The sequence below is a fragment of the Arvicola amphibius genome, chromosome 4 (assembly GCF_903992535.2).
Source record: "Arvicola amphibius chromosome 4, mArvAmp1.2, whole genome shotgun sequence".
NCBI lineage: Eukaryota > Metazoa > Chordata > Mammalia > Rodentia > Cricetidae > Arvicola > Arvicola amphibius.
The window spans coordinates 108,236,638-108,252,403 of NC_052050.1; the positions used below are offsets into that span (position 1 = coordinate 108,236,638).

The 15,766-nt window shown below is 41.5% G+C and overlaps 1 protein-coding gene across 1 annotated transcript in view; it reads left to right on the forward strand.

Annotated features, from left to right (window-relative positions):
* Positions 1–15,766, forward strand: part of Csgalnact1 (chondroitin sulfate N-acetylgalactosaminyltransferase 1) — a 307,224-nt gene that overhangs the window by 118,360 nt on the left and 173,098 nt on the right. Inside the window, 1 exon segment of the mRNA XM_042054957.1 lies at positions 2,250–2,325. The gene's annotated coding sequence lies outside the window, so the exon portion shown is untranslated.

Sequence of the window (15,766 nt, forward strand, 5' to 3'; positions counted from 1 at the left end):
GGCTGGGACACCTGGAAGAGCAACATGACTCTTTTCATGGCCAGAAATTAAGAGACCAAGGAGGTGGAGAGGACCCCCACAATTCCCTTTAGTACCATTGCATCAGTGAATGGAAGAGTTCCTGCTAGACTGTCTTCAAGGCGCCGGGCTTCCTAATAGGAAGAGGTGTTGACTACTTAAGCAGTAGCTCTACTGTTCTCTGAGGTTTACAAAGGACACAACTGAGAAGGGAAAGGACAGCTTCCCCAAAGTCTCCAGTGGTCAAACTCAGACTTGAGAGCAAATACATCTGGCACCATGACTGCCACGTTACTGTCTCTTGTCAAGGTCTTGTGCTGTTTCTCGTGTCTTATGTAAACTCATTTGCCTCTGCTTCAGTTTTAGTATTAATATTTTAATGGTTTTCCTTGAAACTGAGTTTGAAGTCAGGGCCATTTTGTTACTATAACACTGATGTGGTAAATGTCTTTAAAAATAAACATTATTGAAAGGGTCCTTGGGCTTCTCTCAGGTCACATGACCATGGCCACCAAACCCTGACTCTGGTCTCTTCATCTTATATCACACCTAATACTTGGGCTCCTCAGATCATGCTCTCCTGTCTTTGTTGGTCCCGTGTTAAGTGACTCTATCACCTTGAAGATGTAGTTCTTTCTTTGCATGTAGGTTTCCCAACTTCTGCATTCCCACAGGTGTCTGGAACTCCAGCCACACTGAGTGCCTTGCAGGTTCCAGGCTCCACCCATCATGATTTCTCTGGTCTTTGCCCTTTTCCATAAACTTTCTCTGTCTAGAGTCCTCATTCTGCTTCTCTCCTATCTCCTCTCATCTGTACCTCCACCTGTCTGCCCTGCCTGCCTTAGAGCTGGGTCCACCTAATCAAGTTCAATGCCTTCCCCATACCCATGTCTTCTCAGAGCTCATGGTCTTCTACGTTGAACATGGTAGGGATTAGTGCCTTTTTTTTCTTTTACTTTCAATAGTGGGAGGTAATCCATGAGCTCTGGAGGGAGAGAGTGACTGAACACAACCCTGTTAGAGAAGGGGACCTGTTGGGTACACTCAAGACATTTCTGTGGGATGAATAAGGTTTGCCTGTTCAATCGCCCACATCAACCCTGAACACTGTGTTTGTTTTTAGAGGTAAAGAGTTCTGTGGGCAGAAGAAAGTGGATGGTGGTGCTAATTACATTATGAAGTGTAGCAGGAGGGAGAAATGTCAAGAGTAATTACAGATGCAGCTGTGCCAGGAACAAGTGCCTGCTGGGAACTTGGGCATCCTAGTCCTTTGGATCATGCCTTCCAAGACAAAGGGAAATTAGATGATAGGGTCGTCAAAGTTCTTTCAGGTCTGTGTCCCTAACACAGAATTCACACTCATCTGTATTATCATTCTTCACATATTTTCACATATTTATGAGCATTAGAGGCTCCTGGAAGATCTGATTATTTCCTGATCATAATAATATGTGTAAATCTCTGTTAAGTTTTCTTGGCCCGATAAGCCTCTCTGCTGACACGGTAATCCAAATCAAACCAAATCAAACTGAATTAGAAAAGGCCCAGGTTTAATAGGTGCCAGAGCTCCCGGGTGGCCCTCAGGGAAAACATGAAGAAGGGGTAAAGGAGCTGAAAAGACCAAGTGTTTGTTCTCTGGGGGGGGGCAGTTTAAATAGCCTGTGGGAGTGTTCTTGACCCTCTCTGTGGAGAAGTCACCATTTGGCAGGCTTTCTCGGAGGTGGAGTTTGGACTGAGGCAACTCCCAGGGGAGGGGACTTGAAATGGAACATTCCACCCAACAATCCAAAATGGATGCCTGGAGCTGGGGTGACATTTCCCACCAATCTCATTTTAAGTATGTAAGTGTAAAATTGTTTTAAGATTCTCTTTGGAGGCATATCATTATTCTTCCTACAATGGAGTGGGTGTGGAAAGTCCTTCTGTATATGTGTTGCCTTTATTGGTTAATGAATAAAGCTGCTTTTGGTCAATGGCCTAACAGAGTAAAGCCAGGCAGGAAATTCAAACAGAGATGTAGAGAGAGAGAGAGAGAAGGCGGAGTCAGGGAGAAGCCCTGTAGCCTCTGATGCCAGGCGCCTGCTGAAACTTTGCTGGTAGGCCACAACCTCGGAGTGATGCCCAGATTAGTGGAGATGACTTAGTTTCGATATAAGAACTAGATAGAAAATACACTTAAGCTATTGGCCAAGCAGTGTTTTAATTAATACAATTTTGTGTAATTATTTCAGGTCTGAGCAACCAGGAACAAACGAGAAGCCTCCGCCAACACTACCAGGAATTAAATAAATAACACGTTAGCATAAGGTAATGCAACTTTATTTGAAGATAACATAACACATAAAAGAATGTAAGTCAAAATGAACACAAAGTAATGTTGTGAAGTTACTTCAGGCAGCCATTCTCAGGAGGCTGCTTTTGCTTAAAATGTCTTTGGGACTTCTTATTCAGAATTATCCTGAGCATGTTGAAGAGATTTTTGTTTTTGCCTTTTATTTTTTTTCCAAGCACGGGCAAATTGATGTCTCTTTAGCAGAGGTCTATGAACAAAGTGAATATCTATCTGAACTATATTACTGTCCTGGTTATTTATTTAATGTAATTTCTCTGCTTATGATAGAAATTTAGGTTTCTTTGGCAAACAGAAAAGAGTATTTTAAAAATTTCACATTTGTGTCCTGTATTTATGTCTTTTGTTCCCTCCTCATCTCTGCAACCCCTCTGAGCTTGGCATCAAACTCATGAATTCAATCATGAATTCATGTGTTGTTTCACTTACTCACTCACTCACTCACACACAAAACCATATATATAAACATTAACGTAAGAGTATATGTAATACTAACCTGCTGAGTCCGTTTAGAGTTGCTTCTTTGTATAGGATTTCAGGGTTGATCACTTGGGACTGGATATTCAATTAGGGGCTCATCCCTGGGGAGGACACATTCTCCCTCTCTCAGTAGTTCTTAATTTAGTCTTCACCTAGGGGAAGGCCTAGTGAAATTTCTCTCTTCCATGCTGACATGTCAACAGGTGTTCTCATTTTCAGGTCTTGTTTAGGTTGCCGTTGTTGAAGTATTATGGGGAAGGCTTTGTGTCGTTTCTAGAAGATATAATGTTAAATGTATATATACATTATCATCTATAGCAGTGAAAAGACTTCATTCAAATGTCACAGTGGTTTTCCCTGGTCATTTTACAGTTGTTCTGCCTTCTCTTGTGAGATATTCCCAGAGCTTACTGAGATTCCCATATCCGTTCCTTGGGATGAAATTTCCCACTCCCATTTCTAATTCCTGTAATCACTTGGGGAAAGCTGTGGCTTCAAAGATTATCCTTGGTTTATTTTAGACTTCTGATCATCCTATTCTTAGTAGAGAAAAGTATCACAATGAATAGCCAAATAATATCCCTTTATTTAATAGAATATTATTTTGAAATGTCCTTTTTCCAGAGTGAACAAAGCCATAGAACTTCTTGAGTTGAAAAAAAATCAAAATAACTGAATATCATTTTATATTACATTTATAGAACTTTATATATCATATGTTTTTTTCTATTTTCTATATTAGTGAAAAGATTTCAGGCAAAACCTAGTATCTTGAAGATATAGTGTGAAATACTTTATTTCAACAAAAACCCCACGTGAACATGGAACTTTTCTTGGCTGTTGAGAAAAGAGAATCTCTCATAGCATGTGCATACTGCATAAAGATGAAGCTCTATGTATGTGCCTCATGCTTTACCTGTTTCATTTAATATCATGCCATGAATACATTGCCATTTCAATAATACTTTATTACACTTAAATATTTTATTGAGAATTTCATGCAATGTAATATGTTCACCACCTCTCCCCAAAACTCTTCCAAGATCCAACCCCCTTCCCTCTTCATCCAATTTGTGCTGCCCAAATATTTTTGTATATTTTGTATATTTGTGGCCTTCTACTCGAGTGTGCTTGATATATTAGGACTTAGCTCTTAGAGAAAAATAACCTTCCCTCTTCCAGAAGCTAGAGATATCCAAAAAACTTCTTGGTCAGGGATGAGACTTTATGCACAACTCCCCTTTCCATGCTGGGGTTTGGTCTGGTTTAGCTTGCATAGATGTTGGACATGCTGTTGGAACCACCGAGCTCACATATGCAGCTGCCTTGATGTGTCCAGAAGATGTGGTTTCCTTGCACTCAGCCACTTCCTCTGTTTTCCCCACAATGATCCCTGAACCTCTGGAGCAGGGGTGTGGTTTGTATGTTTCATTTAGGGCTGAACATTCTGCTGTCTCTTATTCTCAGCACCTTGACTACTTTTGGGTCATTGTATTAATCACTGTCTACTGCAAAACTTCTTTGATGAAGGTTGAGAGATGCCTTAACTTATGGGTATAATGATGACTCATTAGGACTTGCTTCAATGCTATGTCCATTTAGTTTTCAGTGGTTATGATCCATCCCATCATGTATATCCATGCTTCATGGATGGTTTCCTATCAGCTTCACAGCAGAAAGTAGGGTTGCACCCTTAATGCTAAAATTATCACTAAAATAAACTGTCTAGTTGTGTTGGTATGGAATGAGGTTTGTATCTAGGTGGAGTTAGGGGAGGGTGGTTAATTTCATTACTAAACAATGTATAAAATTCTTAAAGAATTAATAAAAATATTTATAAAAGGAATGAATACAACTTATTGCCCAGAGTTGGGTTGTAGCTCAGCCACAAAGACTTCCTTAGCATTTGCAAAGCTCTGAGTTTAATCTCCAGCACCAACCACCAAAATAAACCAACAAATAAACAAAAATGTACAAAATTTGTTATCTATGGAAGCCTATATTTATTTGCAAATTAAAATAAATATAGAAATATTTTTAGCTTTCACATAAAAACATGTTTGGTCAATTTAAGATAAACTAGGCGGATCTCTGAGAGTTCGAGGCCAGCCTGGTCTACAAGAGCTAGTTCCAGGACAGGTTTCAAAGCTACCGAGAAACCCTGCCTCGAAAAACCGAAAAAAAAAATATGGAATTTTCACTTTTAGGAAAGTTGACATTTTTCATGTATTCATTCTATTTTTTAGTCTCAAATTCTGCTCTATTTAATATAAATATCATCGCCCAAATGTTCTGGTCATTCCTGTTTCTCTAGATTCATGATTTTCTTGTGTTTTCAAGCCCTGTGGGTGTCAGCCTCTTTTACAAGCAGCATAGAGTCAGGCATCTTTGACAGAGGCGTTAACCTGTTCACATTCATTATTATGCTTTGGTCTTTGAAACCTTTTTACTTTGTATGTTCCTTACTAGTTCTTACTGCTCAGTTATTAGATTATACTCATGTTTCTATTTTGGAATTGTGAAAGGCAAACAGCCAATGTTCAATATAATGGCGCTAATTTTATTGTTTTAAAAAAATAAAAAATGGAGTTGATTGTGGTAGTACCTGCTTATAGTCCCAGTATTTAGGAATGGTGACAGAGGGATTAGAATTTCATGGCTAGCCTTGGCTATACAGTGAGTTCAAGGCCAGCTTGGGCTATATGAAACCCCACTTTACACCATAAAATAAATAAAAATTGGATTGACTCATATTTGCTCTGAAGGTTAATCTAAAAATAAAAAGGGCCCAAAGAAACCACGAGAAATGGAGCATTGTTGGAGTAAGTACTGGTTGTCATAGAAGTCTGCTCTAAAGGGCCAAACTCATTTGATTTAAAACTGTTGACATTTTTACGTAAAAAAAATAGTGCTATATATCAGGCTTCTTAAAATTTTCCTACTTAGGTTTCCTTTTCACCCAATAAATTGTTACACGACTCCAGGTAAACAGATATAGGTCTGCGAGCCGAAGGTGACTGGTTATTAATCATAAAGAAATGTGGTTTAAAGCGATTTTTGATACATTTAATTTTCCAAAATGAGATGACTCTGCTTGTATACATTTACATAACAAATTAAATTTTAGGTAAATATTTGGTACCGTGGGCCATAGAAAGTTTAACATTTTTCAATTGATTAATACCTTTATAATTGGCATTGCTGAGAACATGTTTTACATAAACACTGAGTAAAAAGCTGTGCTAGTCTGACAGGCTTTTCCAGTCTCAAGCCAAAATTATTTTAGTGATTTTTTTTCATGAGCCTTAGTTCAGGTACTCAGACAGCAGTTTTAAAAGTCAGACATCTAATGCATATGATCTGGAGATATATTAACACGAGGCTTACATGCTGAGAAATGACAGTAGGAAAATATTAGAAGTCTTGTTTGCCATAATTAAACCATTATGTTTCCATGTGAGAAAAACTCTTGATGCGTACAGTAAAAGCACTGCTGCCCAGAGCATCCTGTAATCTTAAGTCTAGTTGAGGTGATTCAGGCAATGTTTGGCTTGGAGGAATCCACTGTACTGAGCTCATGTCCTGTGCTCAGAACCAAGGTTCCAGCGAGGTCACATGACACAACCCTGGTGAGCGATGCCTCTTATGTTCAGTTTCATGGCCTCATGTGGAGTCACAATTCACTATTTAAAAAGCATAGTGTAATAAGGTCATTTTAAAAACATGTTGCTCCACCAATTTGACCCTTTGTTTACTTTAAGAATCTAAAATAAAACTAACAACTGTGAAACTCGAGCCAAAGGCCTCTGTCTCTGCTGTGCACCCAGGATCCTTTATCACTGGCTGCTCAGTCATACATGGATGTGACCAATGAATGGAAAGCAAGGGCATTCACTGGCTCGTTAGATCTTCCATGAATCTTTTTACTTCTTGGATTCAATTTCTCATTTCAAAGTTTAAGAGTGCGGAGCATATGTGTCACTTACAATGTCAGAGGGGTTTTAATCTTCTGTGATCAAAAATTACTAAGTATGTATTGGAATAACTTTGGAATCAAGCCTCATATAGAACAAGAATCACAAAGGTAACACACTATAAACATATATATATATATATATATATATATATATATATATATATATATAATTTTTTAAGTGTGTGTGTGTGTGTGTGTGTGTGTGTGTGTGTGTGTGTGCAGGTGCTCTCAGAAGCCAGACACATCAGATCCTCCTGTAGTTATAGGCAGTAGTGGGCCACCTGACATAAGTGTTGAATATGAAATCTGGGTCCTAGACAAGAGCGGTATGTCTGTGAAACACAGAACTATCTCTCCAACCTCTATAATGTTGTTTGTTTGTTTTTGTTTTTTTTAAAGGGGGGATAAAAGATTGTAAGCTGACCCAGGGTTCTGCATCTTGATCCAAATGGTGGCTATGCATTTATAACAATGTGTAAAATGCCTCTGAGCTAAGAAGGTGTAATGTGGGGTCCCCTCTGTATGCTGTGATTACCATTGATGAATAAAAAAAACTGCTTTGAACCTATAGCGGGGCAGAACAGAGTTAGGTGGGAAAAACTAAACTGAATGCTGGGAGAAAGAAGGTGGAGTCAGATTTACCCCATAAGCCACAGCCACGTGGTGACACACAGATTAATAGAAATGCATTAAACCAAGATGTAAGAGTTAGAACAATAAGAAGTTAGAACTAATGGGCTTAGCAGTGATTTAATTAATACAGTTTCTGTGCAGTTATTTGGGGAGTCTGAGCAGCTGGGAAGCAAACAAGCAGCCTCTTACAACAGAGGTGTACTTTACAGACTCATGTAAAAGATGAGCTGCAAGATGTGGGGTGGCACAATGGGGATCCCACAGGGAAAGGCTAGTAAGACAGCAGCACCTAGTGGCTTTGGAGTCCCAAGCCCATTATCTCACTTGATGAGTCTCAGTTGAGAAAAGATGAGTTTATAAAGTCTATTTAGTGAGCCCGCAGGGAGTTCTGAATGAGTGACAGGGTGGAGAGAGCACTTGGTACTGGGCGACGGAGAGTTACATTTAAAAGAACATAGAGTATTCTACTGACGAGTTGGATTCAAGGAGCTGAGTTTCCCATCATTCTTTGGGAATCACCCCACAGTCTAGAAAGCCTAGAAATCTCAGCGTTAAAGAGACTCTGAAGGAAAAGACAGATGTATTTTATTAATGACATTGCAAATTCCTCATATCACTTTTTTGGGGGGAGTCACCTGGCAATTTGTAATAAGACACAGAGATGATTATAGTTGTTAATTCCCTACTTCAGACTGTAGCCCAAGGAAATAGCCCAACAAAACCCACAAGACTTATTTACTTAAAAATGCTTCTCTGGCTTATACTAAAGCACAGAAACAACTAGCTGAGGGATGGCTAATTAAGCTGTCTTAGCAACACGGCAGGATAGTGCTCCACCGGAAATTGAAGATGTGTGGGCTAAGGAGATTCATAGAGAAGTCAAGCAAAAAGTTAGGAAATAGTGTGCTCGTGGTGCATGCTGAACACACAAAACACGGTTACACCGTGATAAGGGTTGCCAGCGAACTGTGAATCACTGCTGTGGTCTAGGGACGGTGGGATCTACACTTTGAGGTTTGGTTTGAAATAGTATTATGGCTGCTAAATACATCCATCAAGGAACACAAACAGATATGTCCAGAGATAAGGCAGTGTTTATGAAAATGGGTATGTAAAGGGCAGAACAAGACCTCTGTGCAGGTAGAGGGTGGGACACAGGCTATGTCCCTTGTGATTTTAGAGTTTGAGCAAACCATGTGTCGTGAAAATAGTTACCACACTGAAGAAATGCTTTATCCAAAAATAGTTTTTCAATTTGGCTAAATTCCCAAAATAGTGAAATGAAAATTCATGAGAGAAGTTGTTCCAGAGATGGCAAGTTTCAGTCAGCTGCTCTGTTATTTTTTCCTCAAGCTTTTTCCCTTCTCTCCCCGTTGTCATGATGGAAGGAAGACTTTCTACATTCCGAGATGCTTTAAAATCTCCTTATTCTCTCTCTCTCTCTCTCTCTCTCTCTCTCTCTCTCTCTCTCTCTCTCTCTCTCTCTCTCTCTCTCTCTTTCTCTCTCTCTCTTTCTCTCTCTCTCTCCCTCCCATCCCTCCCCCTCCTTCCCTCTCCCTCTCCCTCTCCAAGGGTTACAAAATCCATCCACATGATTCATTTTTCATTGCACAGAGCAAACACACACGGTAGAGCCAGGCCAGGACTGGAACTACAGGGCAAGCTTAGCAACAACACCCCAAGCACTGGCATTTGCTCCTTCCAGACACAAGGAGCATGGGATGGTGACAGGAGCTGGGAGGGGGTAGGGTGGAGGTGAGTGTGTGGTGGGGGCTGGGTTGAGGTTGCACATTCCTCTTTTTCTATCCCCAGAAGGTTCAAATCAATACTTTTGTGTATTGATTTTGAAATGAAAAACGTTAGGGTACCAGGATAGCATGGCAGTCCCTTGGTGGGGGTTCTTCCTTTTGAGGTGTTCCTTGTGCATAGACTATTTTTGAAAAATGGGGGCAAACGTGTTAAGGATGGAGGGGTTCCAGGTCTTTCAGGAAGGGTCAGAGGTTTGTACTTGGCTTGTATTGTTATCCTGGAGACACCAATATTTGTTGATTCAAGTAGCAATGGTAGGAAGGATTCCCTGAAGGAAACTTGAAGGAATCTTGAACTATTAGTCTAAAACTTAAAAGTTTTCTAAAGAGAAAATAGATTCATGGATTAAAGATGACTCGCCTACATTTACAGCCTCCAGATAGGATGTGGCCCAAAGCATTTCTGAGGATTTCTGCCCATTCTGTTGCCTCCACTCCTTGCTGTAGCATGCCAGTCTTCCATGATCGCTTCACGACTGGCCTCTTCTGTAGCCACACAGATGACTACTATCCAGTGTTGAAGTGTAGCTGGTGGCTGTCTAATGCACAAAGAGCCTCTTGAAGTCAGGAGAGGCATGAGTCAGCAAGTCATAAAACACAGCACCAGCCCAGGATCTCATGTTTGCTTTCTTTGTTTGTCTACCAGAGGGGAGAAGTTTAACCTCCAGCATCCAACTGTGGTGTCATACTACCTGGAAGGGCGTGTGACCCTAAGCAAGTTTTCTGAACTTTCTGAACCATAGAGTCCTCACTTGCACTCTGGGGTTTGTATCTGTCCCTACTTTCTAGATGCGTTGGTTGAAATTATTTGAAATAATCTTTTAGGTGGGGCCCAGCCTTATCAAGAGCATTCAATATAAATGTCAGCTGCTGATACTCAAGGGGGCAGTTAGAATGACAGATGCCCAGATCTTAAGAAAACAGTGCTATATTTTTAAAAAGTTGTTACATTCATAATAATTGGAGGGAGTGGGAGAACACATGGTACAGCGCATGAGAGGAGGCCAGAGGACAAATTGCAGGGAGAGAGTGCTTTCCTTACACCAGATGGGTCCTGAGGGTGAAGCCCGGGTCATTAATGCTGGCATCAAGAACTTTACCCACTGAGCTATCTCAACAGCCCAGAGCTCTTTACATTTGAGGGGGGGGCAGAGTATTGTTCAGGCACAATTATTGGTGCTTTAAAGACTTTTCTAGGGTTCACTTTTACCTCATCTTTTTAACAGGACATGCCAAGAACTAAAACCATATTTTAATAATTTAAAAACGTACTGTTAAACATCAATGAACCCTGAACTTATGTGTAATTTCATTGCTAGCTTCTATACATGGTAAACATGTCTGTATACAGAAATGATAGATTCCCTATGACAATATTCATTTGCATTTTGAGTTTTGTTAAATGATGCATATGTGCAATTAATATTAATGTTTATTTATTTGAAACTTGAGGTAAATATTTTTTCCACATCTCTGGTTTAAACTCTGCCCCTCTATAATCCTTTCACAAGCCCAAGCCAGAGGATTAACTGAATAAAGTCTATTATATAAACATTTGTACAAGGTTTATATTTTCATGATGGAATATTTATTTTATAACATCATAGACCATATCTGAAGCTATGAATGGCGGTTTCTCAACCCTCTTGTAGATGGAGCACGATATGGAAGAAACTGAGAAATGAATATAGCAAACCTATGAAGGCTTATGAGGATACAAGTATATTGTTGTAGTGACTTTTTTTTTAATAATATTATCATGGTGTCTCTGAACATGGACATGCCCACATCTGGGAAGATGGCAAAATTGCTACTCAAAATAAAATTTAAAAAAAATGTCTGTTCAACTTTGATAAAAGGATGAATTTCTCCATCTGTCAGTGTCACGGGTCCTGTGAGTACAATAGATCAAGCTTCGGTCCTAGCAGTAGAGTCTTGGATATGTGCAGTCAGACAGAATCATAAAGAAGCCAGAGAGAGCAAACCTTACCCATTCTATCTCATGTTCTGGGCTCTTGTCCCGAGGGCTCACACCTGAGAAAGCTGGGATAAGAGCATCTAGAGAGCACAGCAATGGTGGAGCTGCCTGTGCTGATCTGAGAAATGCGACCAGGATTCTAGCAGACGCATTTTATGTGGGGTCATAAAAGAGCACGTCTATTCCCTGTCCTGTAAGGGAATCTGAGGATGGTCTATCTGATCCAGGCTGTAGTTTGTAAGTGATTTACTCAGTGTCATCTGAATACCTAATGGCAAACCTGAAACTGCTTTGACTTTTAGTGTTTGTTTCGTAATTTTCTATGTCTGATGTGTATGTATGGCGGTCCAGCTGTCTGTGGAAGGCAGAGGTCAATGTTGGGTGTCTTCCACAATACCTCTCTACTTGAATTTTTAAAATAAGGTTTCTCATGGAACCTGGAGTCAACAAGCTGCAGGGATTCTCTTGCCTTTGTCTCTCCAGGGCCAGGATTGTAGGCACATGAGCTTACACCTAGCCTTTGTGTGTGTGCTGAGGATTTAAAGTCGTCCTTATGCTAACATGGCAAATACTTTGTCAGCTGAACAGTCTCTGAAGTGTTGGCCTGGCAGACTGTGACCCCAGCCAGCACTGGGTCTCCCCATTGTCCCCTCTGCTGTATTGGTGCTCTATCTGTGTGCATTGTGTATTTTGTTTTCTTTGGGTCATCTCTGTTGCCTGGGCCATTGCATGCCAAACGAGTTGTTGTTGGTCACTGTGTCTTCTGTGGGATGACTTGTCTTTGTGAAATGGGGAAAGCCCACCCTGAGAGGTATATTTGGTCAATGGAAAAATGTGTTAGGATGGCCTACTCTACATTAGTGAATCTATAAATCATTACACTCAGAAAGTCCACAACCTACGTGTTCGAGTCCCCCTCTCCTAGTCATCACAGGTAAGCCATACTACCATGCATCTCTCTTGTTCTTACAGCTTGCTCCCCTCTGTAACTAATGTAGACAAGAATTATTAGCTGGACTAGGAATCAACAGGCAAGACTTCCATGCCCTCACTGATATCCTATCTCCCCATTTCACAGAACTTGACTGGGCATTCACAGATGCTTAGGACTTGCATAAAGCCATAGTCAGTCACTTACTAAAAAGGACAGGCCAGGTCTCTGGTTCTGGATGGGATTAAATGGTGCTGATTTCCCTGGGGCATTGTTCATGCCTCGCTAACATTTTGGATGCCATCAAACTGAGCGGAGCCAGCCAGAAGCATTCCCTGGAAGGAGGTGTCTAGCACAAAGACTACATGTGACTATAGCTATGGTGCTCCAGACTGCCTGCTGGGAAGCAGCTCTCTTTAGAAGGAAGAGCTGTCTGGAGTTACCCTGCTGTATCTTAACTGATTTGGGAGAAAGATTGTTGTTGGTCCTAACTAAAGCAAACAGAAGAACTTAATTTCTTCAGAAAACTAATTACAACTTGGACTGTGGTTTCATTAGTATCTGTTTATGCACACAGGGCCCCTCCCCCCGCAGTGTTTGCGTTTCTAGCTGTCATGTGATTTGAAACATTTTCATTTTCTATACATTAATGGTTTGCTCAAATTCTGTGTGCCCTGTGTATGCCTGGTGCCTGCAGAGGCCAGAGGAGGGTATGAAATTCTCTAGACTGGAGCTGCGGAGGATTGTGAGTCACCAGATTGGTGCTGTGAACTGAATGTGGTCCTTTGCAAGGCAGTAAGCGCTCTCAAGGCCGTTTATCTGGCTCCTACCTAACGCTGTGTGCATTAAAGGAACAGCAGATGATTAAGCAGCATAATTGTTTATCTCCATCGATCAATGTGAGAAACAGAAGCAAAGGAAATAAGTGTGGCACACTTCAGTGGAAGGATTATGAAGAAGATTTTTTTTAAATGTGTGTCTGCGCTTTCTGGGATCAGGGACACAAGTTTCATCTTTTTTTTTTTTCATTTCAGAGAATGACAAAAGAGTCGCCCCTTGGAGTGGGGGTCATGGCTTTGGAAATCAGCTCTGCCCTGAAATGCACCATTTACAGTCAGTTATTCAGTGTGGAAGGAATGCAGTCGAGAGTATGGTCACAAGTTTCTTGCAATGCTTAGTGTCCCAGCGTGCTTTCTTTTCTGAAACATAGTTTTGAAAAAGATGATAATTTTAGAAGCTGGGCACACAATGCTGATCCTGTTTCTAGCTCTGGCTCCCAATACATACAGGCAGGGAACTCCACTGACCCATATTTAAAATGTTGTCACTCAGGATTCAAATAAATTCAGATTCTTATAAAGAGAGATCAGGTAGATCCTGGGGAGGCTGTGTTCTGAAGGCCTCAGTGACAGTCTTTGGATGCTGGTGGCATCTCTACCTGGGCACTGGCCTTTGGCAGCTACTGGTCTATGGACCCTATACCCCTTACTAAAGACCCGCACAAGAGACGGACCGTCTTAGTTCTTTTCCTGTTCCTGGGATAAAACACCCTGACAAGAGAAATTTAAGGGAGATTGGCTTATTTTGGTTTATAGGTCTGAGGTATATAATCAATCATGGTGGGGGAGTCATGGCAACAGGCAAGAGAAGCTGGTCACATTTCATCCACACTAAGAAAGCCAAGAGAACAGGAAATGGGGCTGGGCCATAAAACCTCAGGTCCCACACACAGTGATCCATTTCCTCTAGTGAGGCTCTATTTCCTAAAAATTTCACAGCCTTCCGAAAAAAAGTTGACAGCTGGGACCAAGTATTTAGCCTTGTCAGCCAATGGAGGGCATTTCACATCGGAATCACAGCCAGGGCCTTCACAGGCAGTGTCAAGCAATGGAAAGGGGGAAGCTTGCTTTTCTCCAGCATTTTGGCTTTGAAAATTACAATTTTAAAACCTCCTTTACCATATATTAACCATACAGATTTCTTAATCTCCTTCCACTACCCATAATGCATGTGTCCTTAGTGTCCCTGAGGCTACTGAATGGCTTCCTAAGCAAGGACCTCCTAATGAGGTAGAGGGCACGTTGCCTGTGTCTGGTTGAACACACCCCTTCTCTTTAACACATCTACTTTTTATCCTCTGGAAATGTTCACTGAACTGTTTTGTTTCTGCCCTGGTCATGCTCTTGGTTTTGCTGGCGATTCTGCATTCTTATATTGTGCTTTCCTCTACCAGCTTGGGAAGATTCCTCTTTGGAGGAACGAGAAGCTTGGGATTACTAAGGAGATTATTCACTTTCCAGAGCCTAGGAGCAGAGTTTTAATGAGTTCTCTTCCCAGAAACCGAGGAAGGAACTGGGCTGTCCTCTGATTTCAACCTGCCTAGTAGCAGGGTCTCAGGGCTGGCTGAATGTGGACGACTGTGTGCACAGGAAGTGACTGAAGGTTTCTGTTCTAGCTGCTGGCAGGAGCGAGGAGTGACTGAGTTTATTAATGATCTTGCAGGGCTCCGAGCTGACAGTCTATTTGTTTTCATTATGTAAACCAGCGTGGTTTGGGATTATGCAGACTTCCACCTTTTTACTTAGAAGGCAAAGAATATTCATTAAGGATATCAATAAAGACCAGGCCGGTGATTGAGTCTCCAAAGCTGTCCCCTGCACGCTGAAAGACAGAAAACTTAAGGGGCTGAGAGAATGAGAGATTGATTGGAAGGCAAATTATAAACCCATTTCAGCTCTTGGCCTGCGGGCTGGGAAGTAACATTATTTGTTGTCAGGGGTGGAAAACAACTCAGATTCAGGTCCAAGCGATTATTCCACGCTGACACCGCTGCCTGTCTGCCAACTGCAGCTCCATTTAGACATAGATTAATTAGGCTGGCAGAGGGGGACGTGGGCTCTGAGGGCGGTGCTGAAGCGGGCTGCTCTGCCCTAGTCTCCACTTTGGAGGTCTGGAGATTTGCCCCCCAGGAAGCTGACAACCCACTTTCATTGCTAAACCCACAGCGAACCCGGGTGAGAGACTGTGGATAGAAAACACCACATGTCTACTGGCTTTCTTAACGCCAACAAGTCAGAGACAAACCTTCAAACTTCGTTGCTGCCAGGCTGTCCCCATGGAGACAGGGGGGACCAGATAGCAACCCCGTAGACTTGAGTGGCTTATCAATCTTTCCTTTGGCCTTGAATAAACCACATTGGACTTTTATTATTCCTTCATATGACATAGAAATGGTAGTGTATACACTCACATGGACATAGTATGCCCATTACTTGAATTATGGGACAGATGGGATAAAAATAAGGCAAATTCTTGGGGAAAGTGAGCCCCAAGTTAGTTCATTGGAAACAGTTATTACAGGCTTGACAAGAGGGCTTTTGAGCCTTACTAGAATCTTCCTTACAAGGAGTCTTTAACCTGTACATCTTTCACGTTTTACTTGTATCTTAGCTGACTTCTGTTTTTTTTTTTCCTCAAGGCATGGGACAGTGTGGGGTCCATTCGTAACTCACCCCACCACGAACTTACCAAGGGCAAGATGGCAGTGGAGAGCGGGGGCTGGGCAGGGGTTCCTGCCCTCGGGTGGGGGTGG